This window comes from Vicugna pacos, chromosome 13, assembly GCF_048564905.1.
Source record: "Vicugna pacos chromosome 13, VicPac4, whole genome shotgun sequence".
In the NCBI taxonomy this organism is placed as follows: Eukaryota; Metazoa; Chordata; class Mammalia; order Artiodactyla; family Camelidae; genus Vicugna; species Vicugna pacos.
The window spans coordinates 55882258-55909824 of NC_132999.1; the positions used below are offsets into that span (position 1 = coordinate 55882258).

A 27567-nucleotide genomic window follows, 5' to 3' on the forward strand; every position below is an offset into this window, starting at 1 on the left:
TTTTGTTTCCCAGATACCTGGGTTATCTTGAGTGTGGTTGTTCAATCAATGGCAAAGCAGGCTCTCAATTAACTGAAATTTATCCTCATCCTACGTCCACTCTTCTTGGTGTGGGGTAATATGAGCAGCTGTTTCTGGACTGGAGAGCTCATTTGAGAGCAACTTATAACCCTACCATCAGAGCCGACCCAGCCCAGCAGCTGCCAATCCCATTCTGTTCCTGTGAGGACCCTAGAGCAGCGCTGGAGTCTTGTCACATCAGGATGCAAACTCCAGGGAGGGGCTGTGCCCAGGTCGCTCACTGCTGGGTCCCCATGGTGTGATAGTAAATGTTTAACAAACTGGTTCTCGGCAGAAGGAACCTAGATTTGCAGTGTCTTCCAATTTCGGTGATGTGAATTCTCTCACTATGGCCAATTTCAAGCTACAGGGTGACACCACTGAACAGAGCTGGGACACATAGGCAGCAGCATGCCAGTATGTACATTACAGACGGCCCCCAACTTACGAGAGCTCAACTTACAATTTTTTTTTAACTCTACTATGGTGTGAAAGTGATAGGAATTTAGTGGAAACCATACTTGGGATTTTGAATTTGGATCTTTTCCCGGGCTGCTGACATGCAGTCCAACACTCTCTCGTGATGCTGGGCAGCAGCAGCAAGTCCCAGCTCCCAACCAGCCACGCAATCACGAGGGGAAACAGCCCATACGCTGACACCCATTCTATCCCCAGGCAACCATCCTGTTTTTCACTTTCAGTACAGTATTCAATCAATTGCATGATATATTCAACACTTCATTATAAAATAGGCTTTGGGTTAGATGATTTGGCCCAACTTCAGGCTAATGGAAGTGCTCTGAGCACATTTAAGGTAGATCAGGCTAAGCTATGCTATTCGGTACGTCCGGTCTATTAAAAGCATTTTCAATTTAACGAAGGGTTTATCAGGACCCATTGTAAGCTGAGGAAGACCTGCATGAATATACACAAACAAAAGACACAAATAACCACAAATACATAACTAATGGTGAAAAACAGCAAAATAATTCAGAAGTACTGTATTTTGAGTACTTACCACCCCTGTTTTTAGTATGATTTATTTCATTGTAAATTTATATACTACAGCCAATTTATATACTATAAACTTACAGTTGAAAAGCCAGCTCATGAAATTCCTAAAATTTAGCAATCAGCTCTCATGCTTCGGTACAAATTGACTCTAGCACACCACTGCCCGGGGCCCAGCATGGCCAAGCAAGGACAGGTCACTCCCGGGAGCAATATCAGACGAGGTCCCCAAAGGAAGGTGACTCTGATGCCCTCCACTGAGGCAAAGAGAGACAGGGAACTCTTCCCGGACACATGGCAAGAAAGGAGCTGAGCTGGGGGCCCATGCAGCACAGTAGGGTGGAAAGAGAACGTTGTCCCACTTGGCTGTTTATGAGCTCGATTCTCTCCCCTGGACTAGAGGGCAAGGATGGTAGACAAGAATACAAAGGTACTGAACACAAGCTTGCAGAAGGAAGCAAGGACTGGGTGGTCAGGGAGACCCTGGCTTGAGTCCTTCACTGACTGTGACCTTAGGCAGTCACTTAAATGCTGTGCCTCATCTTCCTCATCTGTAAAATGGGTATGAGCCTATCTTCACTGCCTAATTATCAGGGCTGTTGTAGAAACAACGATAGTGGACATGAAAGAGTGATATAAATCTAAGTTACTGTTATCATACACAGGTACACAGTATACAGCATACACTTTAATCTTTTCAAAACTTATCTAAGATTATATTCTTTCCCCTCTGCTCCCTCCCACTGCTTAAGAGATCACATGCGCAGCAGCTAGCCCAACATCTGGCGTATACCAGATGCAACAAAAATCTGCTAATGTACAGTTATCTGTCAATTTATTATTGATTTAAATAACCATAGGCCTTCCTCTTAAACTAATCTGGTACCTGGGCCCCCAAAAGTCCCCCAGGTTTCCCCTTTCCCCAGACTCCTCCACAGCTAAACTGTGAAACAGCACAATTTAGCAAACAGTTCCTGGACATCCACACAACCCATGTTTACTGAGCACCTACTATGTGCCACACACTGCTCTAGGCTGATGATCAGGACAGACATGGTCCTGCTCTCAAAGGTTTGCAGTCCACTGGGAGGTATGAAAAGCTACCCAGACCACAGCGAGGGCTCTAAGAGCATTGTGAACTGGAATTCTTGGGCCAGCCTGGCTGCCCAGAGAGGAGGAGATCCCTGAGTGAGAAGCAAAGAGGGGAAGGATAGGACCAGCTTTCTAGAGAGAGGGAACATTCAGGGCAAAGGCTCTTTGGTGGAAGAGGAAGGAACAGGAGAACTCGGGAAGGCAAGTATGATGGAGCAGAGTGAGAAAGACACGAGTACACCTGGGGCCTCACAAGTCATTAAGAAGGGCTCCGAGCTTCACCATTAACCCCCCAATCACAGGGAGCTTGGAGATTTCCAGACTGTGCCCTCCTTTCTAGTTTATGTACAGAGGCTTGGACACCATGGGACAAATGCTGGGTAAACGGACAGAGGGACCAACAGCTCAGGGCCACCAGGCAGGACCTGCAGGGAAGGGCTGAGCATGTTAATGAGACTGCACAACCTGTCCTCTCTCCCCAGCATCCAAGGAGGAGCAGATGGGGCTTTGGCAGGCGGGGGTGACTTCTCCTGACTGAATCCCTCGGGAAGGCTAAGGATGCAGAGGCAATATCTCAGCTCCAAAGCTAGTGGGAAGTGCATCCCACCCCAGCCCCCACCAGCACTCCCCTACTGTAGCCCGAGGCAGGGTCATCATCCTCAGGCTCTCAAGGCTAAAGGGAGATTCCTGACCCCCTGCCCCAGGAACCCGGCCAGGGAGAGGGAGGAAGAACTATCCCCACATGTTCCTACATCGGGCTTGGCCTCCTCATCGGCTACCACCCCTGGAGCTCTAGAAGGCAGGTCTTCATCTTCACAGGGCCCACTCTGGACACACTTTTCTGCCTCAAGGAGTGTCCAGGCCTGAGCAGGTTGTGCAGCCATGGCCTTCCAGCTGACCCCGGTATCTTGCCTCCCACACTCCCCTCCTCCAGAAGGCTGCCCCGGTTCTGCAGGGGCCCAGAGGGGGGGAAGCTGGCCCAGAACAGAGGCAAGAGGTACATTCCCTGACTCCGTGTAAACCCAGGGACCCTCAGGTCAGTGCAGGGGGAGGTGAACCACGGTGACAGCAAGACCTGAAAGCACCCCCCTCCCCGACCGAAAAGAAAGTAAAGCAGAGCGTGGGGGTGGTGATTCCCAAACCGTCCCTCCCAGAACCTGCTAAGGTCACACACTCACTCAGACACACACGCCGATGCACAAAGGCCAGACAGGAGTTACGCAGAGGGATGGGACACTTGTGGGGGAAGAGGATACACACGCGAGTGATACAATCACTCCAATGACACTGGAGGGACCTAAACGCAGAGAGGAGATTCCGGCCCCGGGACTCTGACCCCCAGACACACAGATACACACTTGCAGGCACACCCAGGGCACACGAAGGAGACACGGGGTCCGGGAGACACTCTGCCCCGGAGAATCGGGACACACAAGGATCATGCAGAAGCGGAGACGCTCGCAGGGGCCGAGACCACACGGGCGACCGGGACCTTGGACTCAGCGACACTCGCCCAGGGACGCCCACGGCCCCGGAAAGATCCAGGGCCACGCGGACTCCCTGGCGGAGTCTCGGGGGCCGCGGGCGCCCGCGGAGCCCCCCGCCCGGCCCCCAGCCCGGCCCCGCGCCCCGCCGCGCCCCGCGGGCCGCACTCACCGGCTCCGGCCGCTCGGCCGCGCCTTTGTTGTCCGCGCCGCTCACAAAGGCGCCGGCGGCCGCCCCGCGCCTCAGCTGCCCCGGCGGCCGCGGGCGCCCATGGCCGGGCCGGCCCAGCCCCGCGCCCCAGCCGCCCGGCCCGCCGCCGCCGCCACCGCCACCGCCGCCCGAGCCAATGGCCGCGCCGCGCGCCGCCTGCGAGGTCACGGCCCGGCCGGGAGTGCGCCCGCCGCCGCCGCCGCCGCCGCCGCCGCCGCCGCCGCCGCCGCCGCCGCCGCCGCCGAGCGGCCTGGTCCCGCCGCCGCGCACTGCGCGACGCGGCGCCGCCCCCGCCCGCCGCCCGGCCGGCTCACCGCGGCTGAAGTCACCGCTTAACCCCTGGTGGCCGGGCCGCCGCGGCCGCGCCCGGAGACCCCCGGGAGGCGGGGAGCTCCCCCCAGCCACCCACCGCGGCAGGAGGGATCCGATCCCTCCCGATGGCCGTCCCGGAGTCACGCCGACCCAGCCTCTGGCCACACGGGTGGGGAAACTGAGGCCATCGGGGTGGAGCCTGGTCTCGGGTCACGCAGGGACCCACTTCCCCCCTTCACCCCCTCCATGACCCCTCTCTCTTCCCCAGTTCTCCCACCAGAAGCTCCCACACACCCTCCGCCTTCCCAGGCGCTCTCCTGAAAGGTCCCGCACCCACGCTGCCTGCTTGCTTCTCCCTGGCTTCCAGTTTGCCCAGGGCTTCCTCAGAGAGTGAGGGATTCCAGGGTTGGCCCCAGAGGAAAACCCAGACCTGTGATGGGACCGCACCCAATCTCAGCGGCAGGGACCCCTCCATCCCCTCCTAACCACCTTAGATCAGCCTTGCATCCTGGTTTCAGTTAATAACCTCAGGAACCATGGTCCTTGCAGCTACTGTCACTGAGGGCTTTGAACTAGTAATCACCCTAACCATGTAGCTCCATTTTCCTGATGGGGAAACTGAGACTCAGAGTTGTGAGTAACTTGCCAAAGCTCACCCAGCAAGGAAGTGGTCAAACCGAGATCCTAGCACACCCCTCCCTTCTAGCCCCCAGAGCTGCCAAACGCTAGTTACTCTGTCTCAGAATTCCAAAGAGGGCCTCCGGATATGATGCAATTAATTATAGTTATCAGGTCATTAATTAAGATTATCCCTGCTGTTATTAAACACTGTCCTGCTACCTCTCTGTTTGCAAAGAAAATCACACTCAGGCTTATCAGCAATTACTCCTGGGATGATAATAATGAGGTCTGCAGCCTCCAAGGGCACAGGTGTATTTTGGCTGGAGTCTGTGTTGGCCTGTGTACAAAAACATACCACCAGCAAAAACTTTTTTTTAAAAACTATTCCCTACTTGTCAGGCACCAGCCTTAGGGGCCAAGAATGGAACAAGGAACCAGACATACCCCATCCCTGCCCCCTCAGCTTTCATAGACTAGGAGGAGACACAGATAACAGGCTACTACAGTGCAGCGAGACAAGCCATACCAGTCCACTCTCTCTGAAATCATCTTATTCATTGATTTGTTTGCTTGTTTATTGTCCATCTCCACACAAGAACATAAGCTCTATAGAGCTTTTCCTAAGAATTTTTCATAGAGTTGTCCTAACCCCCAGGCCTAGGGAACACTAGGCTCGTAGTGTGTAGCCAGTAAATATTTGTTGAGCACTTACTATGTTCCAGACATCATTCTAGGCATGCAGGAGACATCAGTGAACAAAACAGGCAAGGCCCCTGCCCTGCTGGGGCATCCATTCCAGGGACAAAAAAAAGACGACATGACAGCATGGAGGGAAGTTTCTGAAACGCCAGAAAAGCAGCAAGAACAGACATCCATCGAGTGACCTCAGGGCTCATAATGTCTAAATTTTGGACCAGAATTTAGAGGTTCAGGTCCTGCTGGCATAGACGGAGCCAAGTACAGGTCCCTGGACCTGCACTTCCCAGCCTTTCAGACCTACTCCAACCCCCCTCCCTGGCTATCTTGTTTCCTTCCTGGGTCTGAACCCTCCTGAGTCCTCCCGTCTGGAATGCCCTGTTTGGTGGCACTAAGGCTTACCCTCCCTCCCAGGACTATTAGAAGGCCCAGAATCCCCAGGAAGCCCCCCTTATGGTCTCTGTTCCCTGACCACCTCTCCCCTGAGCTCTACAGCATTTCTGCTTTGGTGAGTTGCTTTTGTTTTTGTTCGTTGGTTCTGGGCACATACTGACTTCACCTGTCTCCAGCTTGAGGGCAGCTATGATCTGTGCTTGAGGGCAGAGGCCATGCCTCAGGCCCCCGTTGTGCCCCCAGAGCCCTGCACAGGTTAGGGGCACACGGACTGGACACCTTCAAACCCTTATCAATAGAACCCTCTCAGTCCAGGGTTGTGATCTACCAGATCATAGACCAAATACAGCTTACAAAAGCATCTTGGATGGGAGGAGGGTATAGCTCAGTGGTAGAGTGCCTGCCTAGCATGCATGAGGTTCTGGCTTCAATCTCCAGTACCTCCACTAAAAATAAGTAAATAAAAACCTAATTACCTCCCCACCAAAATAAATTTAAGAAAATTTCTTTAAATGTGCAATTATAAAAAAGGTGCTCAAAAAAAAGAATAAGTTGAAAAACAAATTTTTTAAAGCATTTTGTTTTGCCCACAGTGGTTTTATTATTGTTAATTAGTTACCAACATTTAACCATTGGGAAATTTACCCTAAATAGCCTGATTGCTGGCTTCTCTTAACAAATCCAAAGATCTAGTAATGCCAGGCCCCCTTAGTCACACTCTGAAGGCCCCAAGGAGAGGTGACCTCTTACACAGAGCTGTGTTCCTCCACTTACCACCATCTCTCCAGCCCTGTGTCATCCATGGACCTTGAGGCCCCTCCTCTGTGAATTAGTGTTTTCATTTCATTTTCCCTCTACATTCTACTTATACAAGAAAAAAAAAATCACATCATGAGACACACGCTCGAGAATAAATGAGCCTGCAGCCCTCAACTAGGCCAGGCCAGGCCCCAGTTCAGGCCAATTCTCCTGCGTTCTTGTTCTCTCCACCATCTGGCTATCCTGACACACACACACCCCTTCTCTCTTGGCTCCCCAGCCACACATTCTAAGCTCCACAGTATGAATGAATGTACAAGGCTTTTCATTGGGCCTTTACCTATGCTGTTCCCTCTGCCTGAAATGCCATTACTGCTCCATCCCCCAAACACGGTGGCTTTTTGATACTCTCCATGAAGATAACACCTTCTGAAGTATCTCTTCTTTAGTGCACCTGAGACGGGGCTCCAGGCTCCCATAGCATCCTACGGTCCCCTCCTCAGTGCACGCATCCTACTGTGTTGTGTGCTGTATTTGCCCCATGTCTTCCCCTGGACAGTGAGTCCTCGGGGGCTGGGACTGTGCTGCCTCGTGCATGCTGGAATCCCCAGCACCTGGGACAGAGCCTGATGGAGCATAAGCATGAAGCAAATATTTGCTAAATAGATGAGCAAATGGTTTCAATAGGCACAAAAGGAACAAAAGGGATTTCTGGGAACATTTCCATGTCCCAGAACTTTCAATTAACCAGAATTTCCCACTCACTGAACGTGCTCGTGGTACAGGATTTATTGTGTAAGCATAATCATGAATGGTACATCTGGATGGGCCTGGGCCTCTGTTCTCTCTGTCTCCACTGCTGACCTGGGAAAAAGGGAGGGAGGGAGGGCATGGTGGTATTTCCCACTGGCCCAGAGAGGCTGAGTGACTTGCCCAAGGTTGCCGAGCAAGCTGGTGGCAAAACGAGGATAGGAACCCAGGGCTCCCCTCTGCCTCCCAGCCTGGACCCACTTCTACCAGCCCAGCCTTGTAGCAGATTAAAAGGAGGTGGTAGATGGGAAAGTGGACTTCCCAAGTCCAGATACCACTCTCGCATAGGCAGTCTGAATGGAGGGAGTGCAGAAAGTGGCTAGCTCTTATCTAAGAGAGGCTGGATCGCATTTTGATTATGAATGAGGATGACAGAGTCTGTCTTACCAAGATGAACCCTCTGTCCAGAACACTCCTGCTCTTGTTAAGTATGATGGATTTTGAAGGGGGCTGGGATGCACTGAGCAATCTCCCCACCACCTCCCAGTTCCCTTACAATTCAAGACCTGCATTTGTAGGGAAACAAACTGAGGTCAAAGGCACAGCAACAGGTGGTTTTGGGGGCCCAGGTAGAGAAGGAAATTAGAATTTTCTGAGCTACCACTTTATGGACATTGGTGAAACGGAGAGGTCAGCCTGAGCAACAACTTCTCTTGAAGATGTAGTCTCAGATTCTCTCAAAACAACCACTGGGGGTGATGGACACTCATGCCAGTGGGCTGGACACACACAGTACAGAGCTCTGCCACTCCATGCTCTCCATAGGACCTGAGACCAGTCCTCAACCTCCTCCACTTGGTTCCAATACCTGTAAACGAACAATAATCCTTTTGCCCTCTTCTGTCCCATGGGACTTTGAAGGATCGATCTAACACAGTCTAACAGAGATTAACATATATAGTCTAACAGCTCACTGACAAAATTCGACAAACGTGCTGTTTGATATTATAGTATCATAAAAAATCATAACTGTTATTTAGAAGAGACCGCCTGGTATAGCGGTAGTCAAGAGTTCAAACTCTAAACACTGTTGGGGAAGGGAATTATAAATATGGAAAGAGAAAAGTGAAATGAACCCTGTAGTGTGGGACTGGAATTGGAGATACTGGGGTGAGCTCATAGCTCGGTCCACCAACAGGGCCTGGAAGCAAGGACACCCAGTGGCAATGGACATACTTAGAAGACAGGTCATGGTTTCTAAATCCCATTCTCTGTGAAAAGAAACTAGAGCTCCTTCGAGAAATGGCTGAGTCCAGGGAAAGACCAAGTTGAGCCTGGAAGATATTGTCGGGCCAGAAATTAAGAAGGTGCTCAAGAAGTGATGGGAACATAGCAAAAGGACGCAGAAACCAACTCAAAGAGGCTTCCACTAGCCAAACCAAGGGCAATTTGAGCATCAAAATGGGTAATGATCGTTAAGGATTTATATTCCATTGAATAACAGGGAACCAAGAGTCCACACTGATGTGAATACATAAATGAATAAATCGGAAGCTAGGAATGCTACTTACATAGCCTCAAAGTACTTCCCCGCAAAATACTTGTTTCCCCACAAAGGGGAGAAGAGCAACTTTACAGTAGAGAAACTTGGCAGACACCTCCTCACCCAAGTGGTCAGACTAAATTAACATGACCAGTCGGGGTATGTTTGGACATTACGAATCTCCTGATGTCACTCACCAAGAAAGACACATCACCTTAAGATATTCTTACCAAAAATGCACAACTCATGTAATCAGAAGCAAACATCAAGCACACCCAAGTGGAGGGCCACTCCTCTAAATGTCTTCTAAAATGCCAAGTTCACAAAAGTCAAGGAAAGACAGAGGAACTTTTCCAGATTGAGGGAAACCAAGAAGACTCGACAACCAAAGGCAACACATGGTTCTGAACTCCATCCTTTATTCATAAAGGACATTATTGGGACAGTTGGCAAAACTTGAATAAGGTCTGAGGATTCGATGGTAGAAAGACATTATGTGAATTTCCTGATTTTGGTGTTTCTATCATGATTGTACAGGAGCGTGTCCTTGTTTATAGGAAACACACACTAAATACCCAGAGTAAAGGAACATCAAGTCAGCAGTTTCCTCACAGATGCTTCAGAGAGAAAGTCATATTGTACTTGCAGCTTTTCTGTAAGTTTGAAGTCATTTCTAAAGTCATATGGCCTGTGCCAATCTAGAGCAAACTGCTTCATTCTCTGAGCCTCAGTGTCATCATCTGTATAGTATGGGTGAAAGTAATAATACCTACCTTATGAGGTTGTTTAGAGGATTGAATAAGATAATATTTGTGGACTGCTTAACACAGAACTGGGCTCATATACACCATATTTCCTAATTTTGAAAAGCTGTATAACTTTTCTTTGTCCTTGTGCAGGTCCCTTCTCAGGATATGGAGTAAGGGGGCAAACTCCAGGACCTGAGGGCCAGGTGGGAGATGAAAATTGGAGAAACAGGCTGAATGTGACAACTAACACGAGGTCTCATGGCTGGGGACACTAAATGAAGGAAGTAGGGAACCCTGGAGGCCTGGAAAGCATCGCCCCAGGTAGAAAAGGCAGTCACCACCCAGGTCTAGTAGAAGAGTCACTATGCCCAGTGTCTCCCAAGCTTTGTTTTTTTTCCCCAAGAGAAGCTAGAAATCCAGATTTCTATACAAAATCCCCTGATTTTTAATTCTGACAACTATTTGAGATTTTAAATGGGCCAACAATTGGTGAGCCAAACAGGCTCCAAGTGCCAGCAGCCGGAGTTCTGAAAACTTGTCCTGAATGCTTAGAAACGTGGAACACCCTCTGTGGATGGACAGAAAAAAGCACCAAACCACTGGTCACAGTTCTTCTGCTGCTCTGATAGAGCCTCTCAAGAGGTCGGGCTGGATGTGCCAGGACGCATGCGCCTCCATGTGCGGTGACAGCCCACTCCTCCCCAGCACACCTGATTGGACAAGAGGGAGAACATCTGACTGAAATCGAGCCAATCAGCTTGCTTCACCCAGGAATTTGGAATTGGAGAGCTGAGAGACTGAGTGGGTCAAATGACCACAGACGCTGAGCCTGAAAGGTGGTGCACAGCCAGGGGCCAGCATTCATGCTGCAAGAAACCACAGCCAAGTTCCAGCTGAGGTTCTGAAGGATCAGGGGGAAAAAAAAAAAAAAGGCAGGAGTGTAGAGTAAAGGGGGAGAAAAAGACAGTTTAGGCAGAGGTCATTTAGCCCTAGCAAAGTTAATAGCAAAAATAGTAGCAGACTCTTCCATAAATCTCTATACTGGGCCCTGTTTAATCACTTGACACGTATTAACTCATTTCATCCTCACAGCAACTTTATGATATAGGTACTTTTATACCTGTTTTACAGATGAGGAAACTGAGGTACAAAGACATTCTGTCCTAGCCTTGAATGTCCGCCCGAGTTGACCTGTTGTGTCCTTACAGAGCCCCTCCCCACCTTCACTTGCACTCACCTGGATGGATTTTTGTTCCTACAAGAGGAGGGAAGTGCCCACTGCTCATGGCTACTGTCTTGGTGCAGAATCAGGGGAGGTCCTGGGACCAATTAATGTACCCAAACATCCTGCTGTAGCCTTTCTGCATCTCCCCAAGTGGAAAAGACGATGCGGGGAAAGGGAAAAGTTCCAGCCTGGCGGGGAGGGAAATAGCTCAATGCTAGAGTGTATGCTTAGCCTGCACCAGGTCCTAGGTTCAATCCCCTAGTACCTCCATTAAAAAAAAAATAGAAAAGTCCCAGTCCAGGCCATCAAAGGCAGCTGCAAACACATAAAGATGCTCTCTCCACCACTCAGCCCAGACCCCACAGGTCCCGCGTGCTGGCCCCATCTACACTGGGAAGCCAGCCTCACCCACCCCTCAGGGCATTTGGAGCCTCCACTGGGATTAAGCAGGCAGAGGGCTCAGGGGTGTGTGCTGAGCCAAGGGGAGGTTGGATTTCTCTGCTTGGGGCCTGGCCAAGGAGCCAGAAAGGACAGAGAGACAAGGTCTTCACTTCTTGGCATCAGGTTACTGCCTCTACCCAGGGCTGGGGGTGCCAGGCGAGGCTCCCAGGCAATGAGAATAGCCTGTCAGCTGACAGCAGACAGGGCCCAAGCCTATTCTAGAAGCTTCCATAAGGATGAAAAGGATGGGCTGCTGAGGAGAGGAAGCAGAAAGGGAACGCAGGAGACACCGTGAGCCTCCAGCCTTGCCAGGCAGATCAGGCTAGGGACTGGAGTCCAGACAGGAGGGCTCCAGGAGAAAAGGTCCTGGGCCTGGGGAAAGAGAAGCTGGGCAGCTGTCAGCCTGTCGCTGCAGTGACACTCCAGGGAGGCCTCAGCCCCTGCCAAGGGAGGGCCTGGCCGTGGCTGCAGCCTGGCACCAGCCCCAGAAACCTTCAGCAGCCCCTAGTTTCTCTGCCCAGGGCTGGGAGGTTCCGTAAGCTCCCTGGTCTCCCAGATGAAAGACGCTTTCTAAGAGTCATAAAACCGTCCCCACTCGGAACAATGGGCCCTTATCCCGTTGTGTCCTTCACATAAACTCCCATTAGCAACGCACCAGAAGCTGCAGGCAGGAGTTTTATAGACTGGGTTTTTGGACCAGCCCCAGTGTTCATTAACATCTACTCCCTCGCCCTCCGTGGAACCTGCCCAACTCACTCCCATTCACAGAGGCCCCCTGTGTGCTAGGCCTCCAAGGAACTTTGCAAGGAAGGTGGCTTTGCCTGGTTTCATGAATACAGAAACAGACCCAGAGAGGTTAAGTGCCCTGCCCAGGGTCACACAGTGGGCGAGTAGAGAAGCTGAGATTTGTTGTGTGAGGGTTTTTTTTCATGGAGGTACCAGGAATTGAACCTAGGATTTCTTGCATGCTAAGCATGTGCTCTACCACTGAGCTATACCCACCCCACCCCACTCCATCCCCCCAACCCCGAGCTGGGATTTGAATCCAGAATTTGCTTCTTCCTCCATATTCTGTGGCCTCAGGTTAAGATCATTCAAGTCCTGCCCCCTGGAACCCAAGAGATTAAGCCAAATGTTTTTCTTCAGTTTTCTCCTGGAAACAGGCATCTTCTGAGACCAAAAAGCCTTCACCAGGATGGTCCTGTTCGCCCACACAATATGTCAGCAGAGACACAGCAGGCTGGTGTTCCCAACACATCAGGGAGGGACCAGAGCCCCTTCCCTTAGGTGAAACCCAGAATCCCTCGCTATATCTCACATTCATGCTCACAAAGCCCTTTCACCCCATTCCTCCCCTGATGGCCACCAATGATAATGCCAGCCCCCCTTTACTGAGCAGTAAACCCCCTTTTACTGACGGATGTGCAGGCCCTGTGCTCTTCATGCGTGATCCCATTTACTCTTGCAAGAGCTCTACAGAATGACTGCTTTCAAGATCTCCTTTTTTTCACATGAGGAACTTAGGCACAGAGAGGTAGGTAGCCCACCTAAGGTCACACAGCAAGTAAGCAATGGATTCTAGGTCTATCTGACTCCACCTACCACCTCTCCCCAAAACTTCACAATGTTGGGTTCAGCAAACACCCCATCTCCACCAGACCAATCCCACAGCCCCGACTCACAACATTGGGTGTCACCCCAGATGACTGAAAGATGACCATAGCAGTCACTCTTTGTTGGGTAACTTCTAAATTCCTTCATCATCTCCTGTCCACACAACAACCCTCAATGCTGATCTTGTCATTCCTATTTTACAGATGAGGAAACTGAGTTTTAGAAAGAGGAAACGTCTTATTCATGGTCCCACAAAGCTGGTAAGTGGGGTACCAGGATTTGAACGGATTTCTGTGGGTTCCAGAACCACTGCTTCTTAGAGGTAAGCTAGCATGCTAGTTAAAGCGACCATCCCAATAGAGCCTTGGTGTGTGTTGGGCTGCACCCAACAGACTTACAAGCCCTGTGCTTGCCCAGCCTCCAGACCAAAGAAACAGCCTAGAGTCAGTGACAGAGACATCAATGGTTTAATGGACGGGAGGGTCTTACGTCTGAAGTGAGGTCCTGGCACGACACCCCACCATGTGCGGCAGATGGTGGGCAGGACATGGCGACAGTCTTCGCTACAGTGAGGAAAGGGATGTTACTGGTTATAGAGGGAATTGATGTCGGGTTGGCTCATTGGTTACCAGGGAAACCAGCAGAGGACACGTCCCTCACTGCCCCTTTGATAAGCCGTGGTGGAGAAGTTCTGATCTGAAGATTAGAGCAATCGCTAGCTGGGGCCAGGGGGCAAGTATGTAGGCATTTACTGATTAGACTCTGTGATCAAGAAAAAAGGGCAGTCATGTGTGTAGAGTGTCGGTAAAGCAGGGACTGGTTGAGCAGAGGATGTACAGAGAACAGGAGAACAGCCATCTTGGGTGGCCTGACCATACAGCATGCGTTCAACTAATCCTCCCAGTTAAGTGCCTGAGATTTCCCTGGCAATGTTCCAGAAGCTGGAGGTACACTGGTGAATAAAACTGCCATCCTTAGCCCCCATCAGTCCCATGGGGGACCAGCAGGGAACCCCTGACCACTTCTGGCTGCTCTCCCTTAGAACTTCATCTACGGCCTCCCCCTGCTGAGCCCCCAACACAGGGGTTCATCCCCACGTCTGCTGCCCTTGGCTGCCCTGCCTCCTCTCAGCTTCCGGGAACTTTTCAGATAGCCTGCCCCAGCCCTGAGAAGCCCAAGCAGTCTACAGCTTCTGGTCACACGCTGATTTCATCCTAAGACGCTTCATAACCAACTCCTAACTGGGCCAACCAGATGGGCAGCTGCGTTGGCTTAGGCTCTCATGAGAAGCCCTCAGACCCACACAGCCTGCCGCCAGATGGCATGGCCAGCATCCACGGCCCCTTTGTTGAGATGATTAGCTCATGAGCTGCCCCACCCTGAGAAGCTGGCTTGGGGCTGGACCTTGGTCACCATTCCCCTATTACCTACTATTGCTGCTGAGGAGAGCCAGCCTGCCCAGAACAACTCTCAGATGTACATGGATACTAGTCAGTAGCAGGCACTGTTTTAGGTGATCTCAGTCATCGTCTTCCTCAATGCTCGTGATCATCGGTATTATCGCAGCTAATGTTTATTGAGCACTTGCTACAGGGGGGAACTGGGCAAACTCTTTACCTGTATTATCTCAGCAAATCTTCACAATAATACCGGGAGGTAGGTACTGTTATCATCCCATGCAACAGATAAGGAAACTGATAAACAGATAAGGCCATAGCACCTGAGGTAGTGTATTGTCTAAATTGTCTGTCACCCCTGCTACACTATAATCTCCCTAAAGGTAAGAGTATGTCTGTGTTACACAGAGTTTATGTCCAGAATGCAGTGTCTGGCACAGAGCTGATGCTCAATAAGCAGTCTTTGGATGGATGGATAGACAGATGGATGTAAGGATGGATGGATGGGTGGATGGATGGACAGATAGATGGACGCAATTGAAAAATAAGAGGGGGAGGGGATAGCTCAGTGGTAGAATGTGTGCTTAGCATGCGAGATTCCAGGGTTCAATCCCTAGAATCTCCGGAAAACAAAACAAAAACCCCTAATTACCACCCCCCCACAAAAAAAAAAAAAGAAAAGAAAGAAAAAGAAAGAAAGAAAGAAAAATAAGAAGGAAAGAACTAGAGGACAGTAACTCCCTGACTCCCAACCACGCATGCCCTCAGTGAAGCAGGAGGAAGCATGTTTCTCTGCTAACTGGAAAATCCCCCAGCCAGGATTCCAGGAAGTGCAGAGAAAAGTATGCAGATCTTTAGGGAAAGGGAAAAAGAAGTGTCTTTGGGGTAACGAGCTTTGAGATAAACAGCGTGTAGCCTTATCAGGCACGTTACCCTTCCCAGACACCACCACTTTGCCAGGGAATTTCATCTGCTCATCCCCAAAACACCTGTCTCTGAATTGGGGCAGCTGTAGAATGTGCTTCTGTAGTAACCTCCCTGCTGTGTGGCTCCAGGACTGCGCTGAGGAACAGAGCTGTGCTGGACCCTGGGGTTTGATCTAAGCCCCTACCTTTTCCCTGGGTGTTCTTTTGGAATTCTGCAGCACCCACCAGGAGCCTTGAGCTTTAGGGGGCTTGCGCTCTAGTTAATTAAAGAGATTTCATCCTGACCCACAAATCCTCATACCCTGTAAATTCTGATCGGTCACCTGAGCCAGCCAGCAGGATTTGGGGGTGAGGTCAGTGTGAAGCAGGCTGCCCCCCACCCCCAACTATTCCCTGGCTGGAGCCTAGAGCTTCCAGTGTCTCATGGGGAAACGAGGACTCGGGGTGAAAAACCCAGCAGTCCCAGGAAAGCAGGCATTGAGGGATGTGGCTCAGCTTTGTAGTTTCCGGAACATGTTAAGAAAGAGGGAGAGAAAAGACTAGAACTAGCACCATAGCATCCCCATCACACCCAGAGACCGCTCTTCCAAGTGGAATGTGGTATCGAGGTCCCGGCCAGCACACTGAGGCATCCTGTCATTCTGGAGTCAAGAGGAATTTGTGCCATGGACATGTCCTCCCCTTTATTGAGCATTTACTTTGCACTGGGCCAAGTGCCCTGCCTGGGATAACCCTCCTAACTTGCCTCAGTGAGCTCAGTACTGTTACGTTCCTTTTCAGATGCAAAAACGAAGACCAAGCAACCCCACCCAATTTCACAGCATCAGAAAGGACAGAGCTAGGATTTAAACCCAAGTCTGACCCCCACGTCCATCCTTTTTCCAGGAACAAGGTGGAAAGGGCCTCAAGCAGCCTCTCCCCTGCAGTCAGACTGTTGTAGTAAAGTGTGTTACAGCTCAGTTGTGACAGCAACCTGGATCCAGGTGAGAGACCAAGCAGCACTCAGAGTTGGAGAACTCAGGTTTATTATGCTGGTGGGACCAGAGGAGTTAACTCTTCAAGCTCTGGACCCTGTCTGAGGTTTACACAGGCTTTTATAGGCTACCAGTCTAGACTTTGCAACATTTTGTAACATCATATGCAAATAAGGTATAACAAAGTTGACTAATTAGGAACAAGCTTTGTAGAAATGGACCAATCAGGAGTGAGAGAAATGGACCAATCAGGAGTGAGGGAAGTAGACCAATCAGGAATTAGCTCAGGGAACCAATAGACTCTTAGGGATAAGTTCTGCTTTCCTAGAAGTAAGCCATTTCAGAGTTTAAAAAGCGAGATAATGCTGCAGGGCCAGGGAACCGAATGGTGCTGGTAGGAGGATAGTGGCCCTGCCTGGGGGTCCTGCAGTCTTTTTCATGGGGCTTCCCACCTCAGGACAAACGTTGCCACCCTGGGTTTATTCCAAAAATCAGCAAGACAAAAGAGGAGCTAGTCTTTGTGGAGATCACTCCTGTCTTCACTGGTCCCCATATATCAGAAGCAAATGGGAGCCTCCCCTACATTCCTCTGCTGGCCTGGCCAAGTGGGGAGGAGAGAGGGCTGACAGCAGCCTCAGAGGGCACCTCGGGGCCATCCATTCAGGCAGTTCAGAGACTTTCAGAGCTGGCAGGGCCCTTAGAGATGATCCAAAACAAACCTCTCCTTTCACAGAGAGGGAAACTGAGGCCAGGAGAGGGCAGAGGACTTGCTCAAGGGTGTACAGAACATGAAGAATGGAATGGGAGCAGTGGTAGCCTCTTGGCTCCCAGCTCAGGGTCCCCTCCCCAACCCCAGCCAGTCTCAAACAAACCATGACATTGGAACCCCTCTTATCAGATAGAATGAATGGCTATTAGATTTAATTTCGACATTGTTCTGGAGGAGAACCAGAGGATAGGGAAAAATGGAGAGGGAGGAGGTGAGCAGAGCTGCTACCCAACCCCGCTGCCTCCCTCCCTCTTCTGGCGCATCAAACAGTGGCTGAGATGGGCTGAGATGAGCCAGGAGGAGGGATCCAGGTTACCTGCAGAGCAGGTCCCACGATGGCTCAGGAGAGCTCCCTGTTTTCCTGGCATCCTTGAAACAAGGACTGCCTCTGTCCCTGAGACAAGGAAGGATGGGGGAGGGGGTCCCTGTCTTTCTGCTGAAGGGCCAAGTGGGAGAGGCCTAGCAGGGGAGCCAGGGACTGACTTCATGGCAGCACCATCCCACCTGCCTTTTACCCACCTGCTAAGCTCCTGGGAACCTGCTCCTGTGAGTCTGACCTCCTTGAATCCAAAGGGTCAGTGTTTCAAAACCCACTCATTGCTCCTGGCCTGTGTATCCTGGGAGACCCCCATCCCCAAGGAGCTGTCTCTCATCGTGATGGGGGTGTTCACTTCTGGGGACACAGACCGGGTTCAAGTCCCGGCTTCCCTGCCTGCTAGTCCTGTGACCAACAGTGAGTTACTGCACTTCCTGAGTCTCAGCTTCCTTGCTGTAGAGCCGGGCTTGTGTCCCTGCATCCCAAGGTGGTTGTGGGGACTAAATGTCAAAGCTGTCCCAGGGACAGAGGGGACTGGAGATGCTGCTTGAGTCATTCTTTACCTCTCTTCACACTAATTCTCTGCATGCATGTGGTGTCAAGGATTTTAAGGCATTCACAGCTGTGACTGTAATTCACAGCCCTTGGTGAGATCATAGGAAAGAAATTATCAACTCCTGCACCCAGATGGGGTGACCTAGGCCTCCAGAGGCTGAGCGGCTTGCCCAAAGTCCTGTAGTATTTAGAGGCAGAATGCGACCAGAACCCATGGTTCTCAAATCCTACCTCAGCGCAGCCCAGCCTAGAGGTGCCAGGTGGGAAAAGCTTGAAATCTGGGGTCAGCCAAGCTGGACCCGTGGCCCTGTGAACTCAGCACACAACTTTGAATGACGTGAGCTTGCAACTTTCTGCCAATGATTTCAGTGCCGTTGGCCAGCTGTGTGACCCTGGGCAAGTGACTTCTCCTCTCTGAGCCTCAGCTCTCTCACCTGTGAAATGGGAGTTTTCCAAAGGACTAAGTGAGTTGTGGCAGGCAGGCTGCCTGACCCAGATCTTAGTATACGGTGAGTGCCCGATAAATGGAAATGTAGTAACAGTGGTGCAGTCAGTATCACTGTTAGCATCATCATTACTACCAGGAGGATAAGATGGAACGGAATCACCCTGGGAACCTCTTGCCCAAGTGACTGTTCTAGGGCAGAAGCTCTGGAAGGAGACATTAGAGACTCCCCTCACCTTGTAGGTGGTAGGGATGTGAGTGGGGCCAAACCAGTCACCCCCTGAAGACCCCAAAGTCCCAGCAACCGAAAAGACCCCACTGGGAGGACTGGTGGCATCACTCGAGGGAGCTCAGCCTAGGAAGAGAAGGAATGGTTCCCAAATGAGCTTCAGGAGACCCTGATTCAGGGACTGAAAGCTGGGGAGGCAGCATCACTCAGACACTTTTGTCCCAGATGAACAAGGATTCTCTGAAGGAAAAGCCACTGGAAGGAGGGACCAGCCTGGTATGGCGGCAGAGACTCTGTTAGGAGCCAGGAGGGAGGGTCTGACCTCACAGCTGTATGACCTCAAGTAGGTCACCTCACCTCTCTGAGCCTTATCCCTCTGGGAGGTCAGCCAGAGGGACATGCAGTCATCTAAAATCCCCCTTACAAACCTCAGCCTCGCCAGCCCAGCAGGTACCCAGCCCCAGGAAGTCTCATCATCGCCTGGTAGCAGTCAAGTGACAGAGTGAGGGCTCAGTCAGGTTCTAGAACCAGACTAGTCTGGCTTAAATCTCAGCTCGTTTCTCAAGCTGTGCTAACATGAGTAAGTTACTTAACCTCTCTGTGCCTGTTTCCTCAGCTATAGATAAGAATGATAATAATAAAACTTACCTCCTAGGAGTATTGGGAGGATTAAATGAGTTCATACATGCAAGGTATTTCGTTAGCAAAGTGCCCGGCCCAGAGTAAGCGCCCAGCAAGCATGATACCATCATTCCCCAGACATCGGCCACACAGATAAACCGGCTGCCTCCAAAAGCCTCAAGCTCTCCATCACCGGAGATACTCGAGCTGAGGCTCAACAGCCACCTGTCAGAGACTCACAGCCAAGACTGCCCGGGTGACCTTTAAAATGCTTCCAACTGTGAGCCTGTGAAATCACGTCTATGAAATTGCATATGCAGTGATTCCTCCCTCCTAACATGGCCAGGATAGGATGAGATGGGAGAGGGCTACCAGAGGGGTCAGGGGGTCCCGGGAGGCAGAAACAGAGGAGCAGGCACTAAGGAGCGAGGAAGGAGAGCTGGGCGGGGTGACAGCAGCTCATTCTGGCTTCTCACCCCCTCTCTGCCACCGACTCACAGTGTGACCTAGAGTTACTCCCTCTCCTCTGAGCCTCAGTTTTCCCAGCAGTAAAATGATGCTGTTGAACTAGGTGTCCTCTGAGGCCACATCCAGCCACAACTATCAAACTCTGTGACCCTAAGAAGGGAGTTGGGGGAAGTTCCCACCGCACACACCCCCCTGCGAGGCTCCCTCTATTTTCCTCACCCCGACATTACCCTGACCTGCCCCCACAAGTTGGCCACAAAGGTCAGGGTCCTGGCCACTGAGGCTCCCAGCAGCATTCTCCTCCCTGAGACCAGCACAAGGCATTCCAAGCCCCACCGCCACCTGAGAGGGAGCAGGGTGTCCCTGGGCCTGGAGCCCAAGGGTGTCAACAACAACAGAGACCCAGACACTCACCCAGTGACCTCCAAAGCGTTCTCCTCCAATTCAGCAAGGGACAGCGATGTTTAAAAACCAAAAGCCTGACCCGGATTCTGTGCAGTCCAATTCCAGCCACAGGAGAAGGGAGTGCAGGTGATGGGGGCAGGCTCCAGCGGCAGGGAGGGGTCTCGTCTGTTTCAGCCGGTGGGCAGGAGCTCAGGGGCCACGTTCACTGGCTCCCTTGCTGCGCATGCAGTGGGCACAGGTGTGTGAGTCACTCACCCGCCAGACCTGCCAGGCAGGCGGGCAGGAGGATAGGAGGCGGCCCCGAGCAGCCCACAAAGAAGGGCTAGACTGAGTCAAGCCAGGCAGGGCAGGGCTGGGCTGGGAGGACCAGGAAGTTGCCAGGGTAGGAAGAAAGGATGGGTGTGAACAAAGGGGGGGGGGGCCTCTAAAAGGGGGTTCTGAGCAGAAGGGCTGAGTGCTGACAGCTGCCAACTGGCCCGGGAAGGGGGCTCAAGGCATGGGCACAGGGCAGGGTGGGAGGTTCCTCCATGATCTAGGACTCTTATAACCAGAGAAGCTGGGAAAGAACATGACTTTGAAGTTGGAACATTTCAGGTTTGAATTCCTGCCCTTTCCAGCTGAGTGGCCTTGTCTCTCCAAGCCTGTTTTCCCCTTGTTCAACTGGAGTAATTACTGTGATTTTTTTTAATGGCTGTATAGTTGATTTATAATGTTGTGTTAGTTTCAGGTGTATAGCATAATGACTCAGTTGTACATATACGTACATATTCTTTTTCAGATTCTTTTCCATTATAGCTTCTTACAAGATATTGAATATAGTTCCCTGTGCTCTACAGTAGGTCCTTGTTGCTTATCTATTGTGTATATAGTAGTGAATATCTGTTAATCCCAAATTCCTAATTTATCTCTCCCCACTCCCCTTTCCCCTTTGGTAGCCATAGTTTGTTTTCTGTGTCTGTGAGTGTATTTCTGTTTGGTAAATAAGTACATTTATATCATTTTTTTAGATTCTACCTATAAGTGATATCATATGATATTTGTCTTTCTCTGGCTTACTTCACTTAGTATGATAATTTCTATATCCATCCATGTTGCTGCAAATGGCATTATTTCATTATTTTTATGGCTGAATAACATTCCAGTGTGTGTGTGTGTGTGTGTGTGTGTGTGTGTGTATACCATATCTTCTTTATCCATTCATCTGTCAACAGGCATTTAGTCAATTGGAGTAATTATAATAGTTCCTATATGACAGAGCTCTCACAAGAATTAAATTAGACTGTGTAGAGATAGGGGGCTGGAGGCCCGGCGGCTAGAGGACGGACAACACGACACTCTAAACACAAAGATGCCTTTTCAGGAAAGTAGGATGGCACACTCGGGGCTGGCCCTGTTTGCATTCTCATTGTCAGTATTAACCACCCCCAGATTTTAGTCAACCATCTGCCGAGCTGATTAAGAGCGTGAGTATCTGGACATGAGGGGAAAAAAGTCATTTAAGTACACACACTTATTCTACCCAAACTATGTGCCCCTAAGAACCCAGGAAGGGGTCTCAAAGGAAGACAGCCCTGCCCTTAAAATGCTGACGGACAGCTTTGACTTCACACCCAAACCTGACCTGGACCCTGCTCCGCCTTCTGCTGCAGGACACTGGCAAGCAAGCAAGCCTCAGGGTCTTAGATTGGGAACATGGCGGGTGGAGAGGGGCAAACTATCTCGGGCCAAATCCGGCCCTTCACCTGTTTTTGTAAATAAAGTTTTATTGAAACAGAGGCACACCCATTTGCTTATTGTCCATGGCTGTTTTGAAGAGACAACAGAAAAACTGAGTAGTGACAGAGACTGCAGGGTCTGCAAAGCCAAAAATATTTGCTGTCTGGCCTTATAGAGAAAGCTGGCTGATCCCTGCCTTCAATGATAGAGATGATGATGGTGGTGGTGGTGATTGTGATGATGATGTTGCTAATCCTGGGTTTTGGCTTTTACACGTTTTATCCACTAAAAACCTCTCCATGCATAACTTCATATAAACCTCACAGAAGTGTCTCCCCCTTTTACAGAGAGGGAAACTGAGGCTTCTGAGAGATCAGTAACTTGCCCAAGGTCACACAACGTTCAGTAGATGGATATTCTGAATCATGGGCTGATAGAAGCAGAAGCCTCTGGCAAGCACACAGGCCTGGGGCACAATGCAAACTCCAGTAGGATTGGAAGTTCTGCCCCACGGGAGAAAGTAAACATAGGCCCGGTTCCCTGGATTCCCACCCGGAAGGCTGCCGACCTCTGGACCAGAGGCAGGCTGCCTCGGTTTGAGTCCTGGTTCCTCCACGAGCCAGCTGTGAAGTGGGAACGTGAATACTGCAGAATTAGAGTCCCCCAGAAGCCCTCCCTCAGGGCTAGAGTTTGGCCAACATTACTATTAGGGCTTGAAGTGTGAGCAAAAGGGAGGCCGCGGAGGAGCAGCCCCACCACCTGCAGGAGCAGCGGTGGGGGGCTCGCCCTTCAAGAAGGCCTGGCCTGGGAGGGGTGGTTCTGGGTCCTGGGGGCCTGGAGAGGAGAGATGCTGTCCGTTACTGCCTCCCTGGCCTCCATTCCCGCACCTCCCCTTGGCCCTGGCCGGGGACAGGCTGCCACTGCTGGGAGGCTGCTCTCTTGTCCCCAGAGCCCCACCCCAGAGGGCACTGCCTCCACCCACCCAGGAGGGCTGGCCTGGGCCTTCAACTTCCAGAAGCAGCAGCACGAAAGGTCATGGAAGGAGGGTGGGAGGGGCCAGAGTCACTCTCAGTGTTTCCTTTGGACACCTGGACCACCACACCATCCCCCACCTTCTGAAGGGTATGAGGTCCCCTGGAATTCCCTCTCCTGCTCTCTGGGGGTCTTCTCTTCTCTGGCCCCTCCTCTCCTCACCCACCCGCAAGGCCCAGGGGCAGAGGAGAGGCTGAATATTAGCTGAGAAAAAGCCACGAGTTCAAAAAATAATTCAATCAATCCACCTCCACTCTTTTTTCCCAAATTGTTGGTCCCTCCAAGAGGTTAGGCGAGGCTTGCTTTCTACCCTCCACACGACAACTGGTTGCCTAAGAACACTCTGCTAGGCAAGGCTGCGGGGCAGCGTGTTGGAAGCCCCTGTTTGCCAACAGTGGCCATGCTTACCCAGAGCTCGTGATTTATTCGCTGATCCAGGGCCCCAAGGTCCCCCCGCCCCCACTCACCAAGCCTTTATCCCTGGTCTTCTCTGCCATCTGTGTAGGGCCTACGCAGTCCCACACTGAGCTTGCCGCTAACTGAGGCTAAACTTTGATGTAGAAACAGTATCTAAGTATCTAAGTAGCCTGCTGCTTGCCAGGCTCTCTGCCCTCTTCCCACTACAGGGAGGGGCTGGGTCCTTTCTGTCCTTGAATCCTTACCACCCCCTTTCCTCCCCACAAACCCAGCACCAAAAGATGCTCAGAAAGTTTTGCAGAATGAATGACTCTTCCAAGCAGCTCTAAACCAGCGTGTGTCACCCTTGGCACTACACTAACATGTTGGACCAGATAACTCTTCTTTGTGTTGAGGGCCATCCTGTGCCCTGTGGGGTGTTTCTCAGCATCTCTGGTCTCTAACCCCTGGATGCCAGTGGTACCTTCACCCCCTTGTTGTATCAACCAAAAATGTCTCCAGACATTGCCAAATGCCCTCTGGGTAGGGGGTGAACAGCCCCACCTTGAGAACCCCTGCTCTGTAGTCATCAGTTCCATGTGACATCTGCACCAACGGCTAGAGAAAACAGACAGGTGTTATTAGCCATTTTATCAATAAGAAAACTGAGATGTCATAAAGATATGTGTCCCATTTCAGTTAGTTAGCGGCTCATCCTCACGAAACAGAAGTTGGAAAAGGTACAAGTCAATCTCCTGGGGACCTGAAGGATGCGTGAGGATGCTGGAGCAGATGCATGGAGACACCAAGGACCACCAGCCCCAGAGGGTCTGAAACGGCACCCCCTCCTCCTGGACCTGCAGCCAACCAGGCTCCGAGGTAAGCAGGTCCCCAGGCCAGGTCATGATGTCAGCCCAGCCAGGGTCCAGGATGAGGTGCAGAGGCCCCTACACTTAAAAACAACAAGCCAGATGACACAAAGCATGCCTGCAGGCAGAGATTAGCACAGCATCTTTCTGAGTCTTCTGAGTCAAAAATTCCAGATAGGTTCATCAAACATGGAAGTACTTCCATCAGAGGGTGTCCTGGCTGAGTTTCTTGTTGAAGGGGAGGTTGCCCAGTCCCAAACAACTCTCACTTCCTTTCTGACAACCATCCCCCACTTCCAAGGATGGACTCCATGTTGGCCCCGCATGACCTCATGCCCTGGCGAGCACATCTGACAGTCACGGTCTCTGACTCTGAAATTTGGAACTGGGTTTCTGCCAGTGGCTGGAACTGAGCACTTGTGACTCAAAAGCTGTGGGGTGGCCACCCTCTGCCACGTGCCCAGAGACACTGAGGAATCCAGTCCCAGATGAAAGGAGAAAAGCAGGGATGAGATAAGGCTATTGGAGTTATTCACAACAGCCAAAAAGCAGCACCAATGCAAATGTCCATTGATAGATGAAGGAATAAGCAAAATGTGGTCCATCCATGTAACAGCATATTATTCAGCCTTAAAAAGGAATAAAATTCTGACACATGCTACAAGATGGATAAACTTGGAATACATTATGCTAAATGAAATCAGCTAGACACAAGAGGTTGTATTATATGATTCCATTTATATGAAGTACCTAGAATAGGCAAATTCGCAGAGACAGAAAGCAGATGCTGGTTACCAGGGGCTGGGGGAGGGGAGACGGAGAATTGTTCTTCAACGGATGCGGAGTTTCCGTTTGGGATGATAAGGTTCTGGAGCTGGATGGTGGTGACAACTGTACAACATTGTGAATGTACTGACGGCCACTAAACCAGGCACTTAAAAACAGTCAGCCAGAAAGAGAAAGAAAAATACCATGTGATATGACTTATACGTGCAATCTTAAGGAAAAAAAAAAAGACACAAATGAGCTTCTTTACAAAACAGAAAGAGGCTCACAGACATAAAAAACAAGCTTACAGTTACCAGGGGAAGCAGGTAGGAAGGGATAAATTGGGAGTTCGAGATGTGCAGATTCTAACTACTACATATAAATTAGATAAGCAACAAGTTTCTTCTGCACAGCACAGGGAACTATATTCAATATCTAATAGTAACCTATAATGAAAAAGAATATGAAAAGGAATATACGTATGTGTATGTATGACTGAACTATTATTCTGTACACCAGAAATTGACACAACATTGTAAACTGACTATACTTCAGTTAAAAAATGGTCACAATTATAGATCTTATAATATATATATTTTATCAAAATTGAGGAAAAGAGAGACCATAGGAATAGAGACAGGCAGGAGCAGAGGCTGCCTGGGTTCCAATGGCCGTCCAGCTCCTGGTTTCAGCCCCTCACGAGGCCAGGGCAGCTCTCTGGGCTTCTGGGACACCCCTGAACTCCCGGAATACATGTTCCCTTTTTCGCTTATACCCATCCATGCAGGGCTCCATACTGGCAAATGAAAGGCTCTTAGCTGAGTATCTGGGGACAGTTATTTCTGGGAAGGTGTCACCTCCTGCCCAAGGTCAGTCCCCAAAAAGGCCTGGCACCTTCATACCCCAAGCTTCTCTTCCTGACCCTTAATAGAACCCTCCTCTGCACATTTATTTTAAAACTGCTTTAATTAGACCCACAGCCCTCCAAGGCAGAAAACCTTTCTCCACCCTCCACCCTCCCCCACCCCCTGTATTTTAACTCTCATTTTCCCTTGTCAGCACTTCCCAGCTCAAACCTCCACCCAAAGTCAGCAGTCTTGGGTCCAGAAGGTTCCTTGCTAATTCCAAACAGCAGACCCGCCCTCAGAGGATGAATGTGCCTCTAACGAGCACATTCAGAATTGTGCCACAGGTTCTGAGACGTTTCCAAACGCTGAGTTCCCAGAACAGCCTCCTGGCAGGTGACCACTCTGAAGGATCAATAGTCTCTTGCATGGATAAGCGCTCATGCAGTTAGAACACTCAGGACGAAAATTTGTGGTCACACTCTGTTCTGCAGACTCTTCACATCAGTTCAGGAGATGCTGACGCCCCAAGTTTCCTGGAAGAATAAGATTTGACACGATGCTCATCTACTGAGACTATATGATCATCCAGAAACTGGATGAAATATTGATGAAAATTATCTTATGTAATCTCCCAAACAGCTTGAGAGGCAGCTCTTCTTATGACCATTTGAAAGATGACAAAACTGAGGCTCAGAGAAGTGAAGTAACTTGCCAAAAGTCACACTGCTAGAAAGCAGGAGAGCTGGAATTTCCATCTAGCTTTATTTTAATTTCCAGGGCCCAGACTCTCAACCACGGGGAGAACAGGACTGGGGCTGCGGATGGCAAGGAAGACAGGAAGAAGGGAATCCAGATGCTGAACTTGAGTTTCTTCATATTGGCTCCCAACTTCCTAAGCCACCTGGCCACAGCCTTGAGAGTGTGAAAGGTCAAAGCCATGAGACATGCTGGCCATCAGATGCTATGTGGATGCAGAATCTGAGCTCCTGCCCCCACCCCATCATTCTCATCCAGTTTTGCCAACAAACTTGAGGCCAGGGGCTCTTTTCCAGGTGGAAAGGGCAGTGCATCTTGGAGAAAGACACCACTTGCTCCCACTTGTTAAGAGACAAGTCTCCAGGCTGGGCCTGGACATTAGCAACCCCCAGCCCTGAGTCTCACTGCCTTCCCATCCCCTGTCCCAGCTCAGACAGGAGACTTCGTCCCCAAGGGAGACAACATGTCCCAATAGTCAGTTCTCTCCTGTTGCTCTCCCAGGCCTTCAGCCACGCAGCTTCGAAGCTCCCTGCCCAGCTTAACAACAAAAAGACAAACAGTTTAGCACGAGCCCTGGCCAGCCCTGCACGGACGAGGTCTATAATTATAGCAGGGATGGATCAAACAAATTCCAGTTTGAATTCAGCTTCCTTAGCAAGCCATGTGACCTTGGACAAGTCGCTTGACCCCTTGACTTCTGTAAGCTTGTCTGTAAAATGAGGATGACACAGCTAGGAGGGCTGTTGCACTGAGTGAAGGAATTCATTTATATACAGCCTTCATTTACATACGCGGTCTTCGCAGGCCGCCGATACCTACAGAGACCCTAAATGGTTATCACCATTTTTATCATAGTATCCCAGGAAAACTTCTGGATTCCATGGGTTAGGCTGAAACTTACCTTTGTATCATTTAAGCTTTAATAAGCAAATGAGTTTGCTTCCTCCAAAGTATTTATGCAATTTGTAGTATATCTGTGTGTTTGCTTGGATTTTATCTCTGCCATTAACTCTGCTAGGAATTCCATAAACACAGGGGCCTGCCTGTCTGATTCACCTGTGTCCTCGGCACTTAACCTAGGGCTTGGCACATTGTAGGGGTTTAAGTAACACCGAC

The 27567-nt window shown here is 50.5% G+C and overlaps 1 protein-coding gene and 1 long non-coding RNA gene across 6 annotated transcripts in view; one reads left to right on the forward strand and one right to left on the reverse strand.

Moving 5' to 3' along the window:
• ARHGEF10L (Rho guanine nucleotide exchange factor 10 like) overlaps positions 1–20351 on the reverse strand; it is a 150268-nt gene extending 129917 nt beyond the window's left edge. For 3 of the 5 annotated variants that reach the window (XM_072975269.1, XM_072975268.1, XM_072975266.1), the window contains exon 1: positions 20076–20351. The gene's annotated coding sequence lies outside the window, so the exon portion shown is untranslated. Of the gene's footprint in view, positions 1–3819; positions 4004–20075 lie in introns of those variants that run through there. The other 2 variants (XM_072975270.1, XM_072975267.1) reach the window with 1 other exon arrangement.
• Positions 20352–20528: 177 nt separating this feature from the next.
• On the forward strand, positions 20529–26966 carry LOC140700789 (uncharacterized). The gene is made up of 3 exons (XR_012079474.1): positions 20529–20660; positions 23910–24089; positions 26473–26966. It is a non-coding gene; the product is annotated as an uncharacterized lncRNA (long non-coding RNA).
• Positions 26967–27567: the final 601 nt, after the last annotated feature.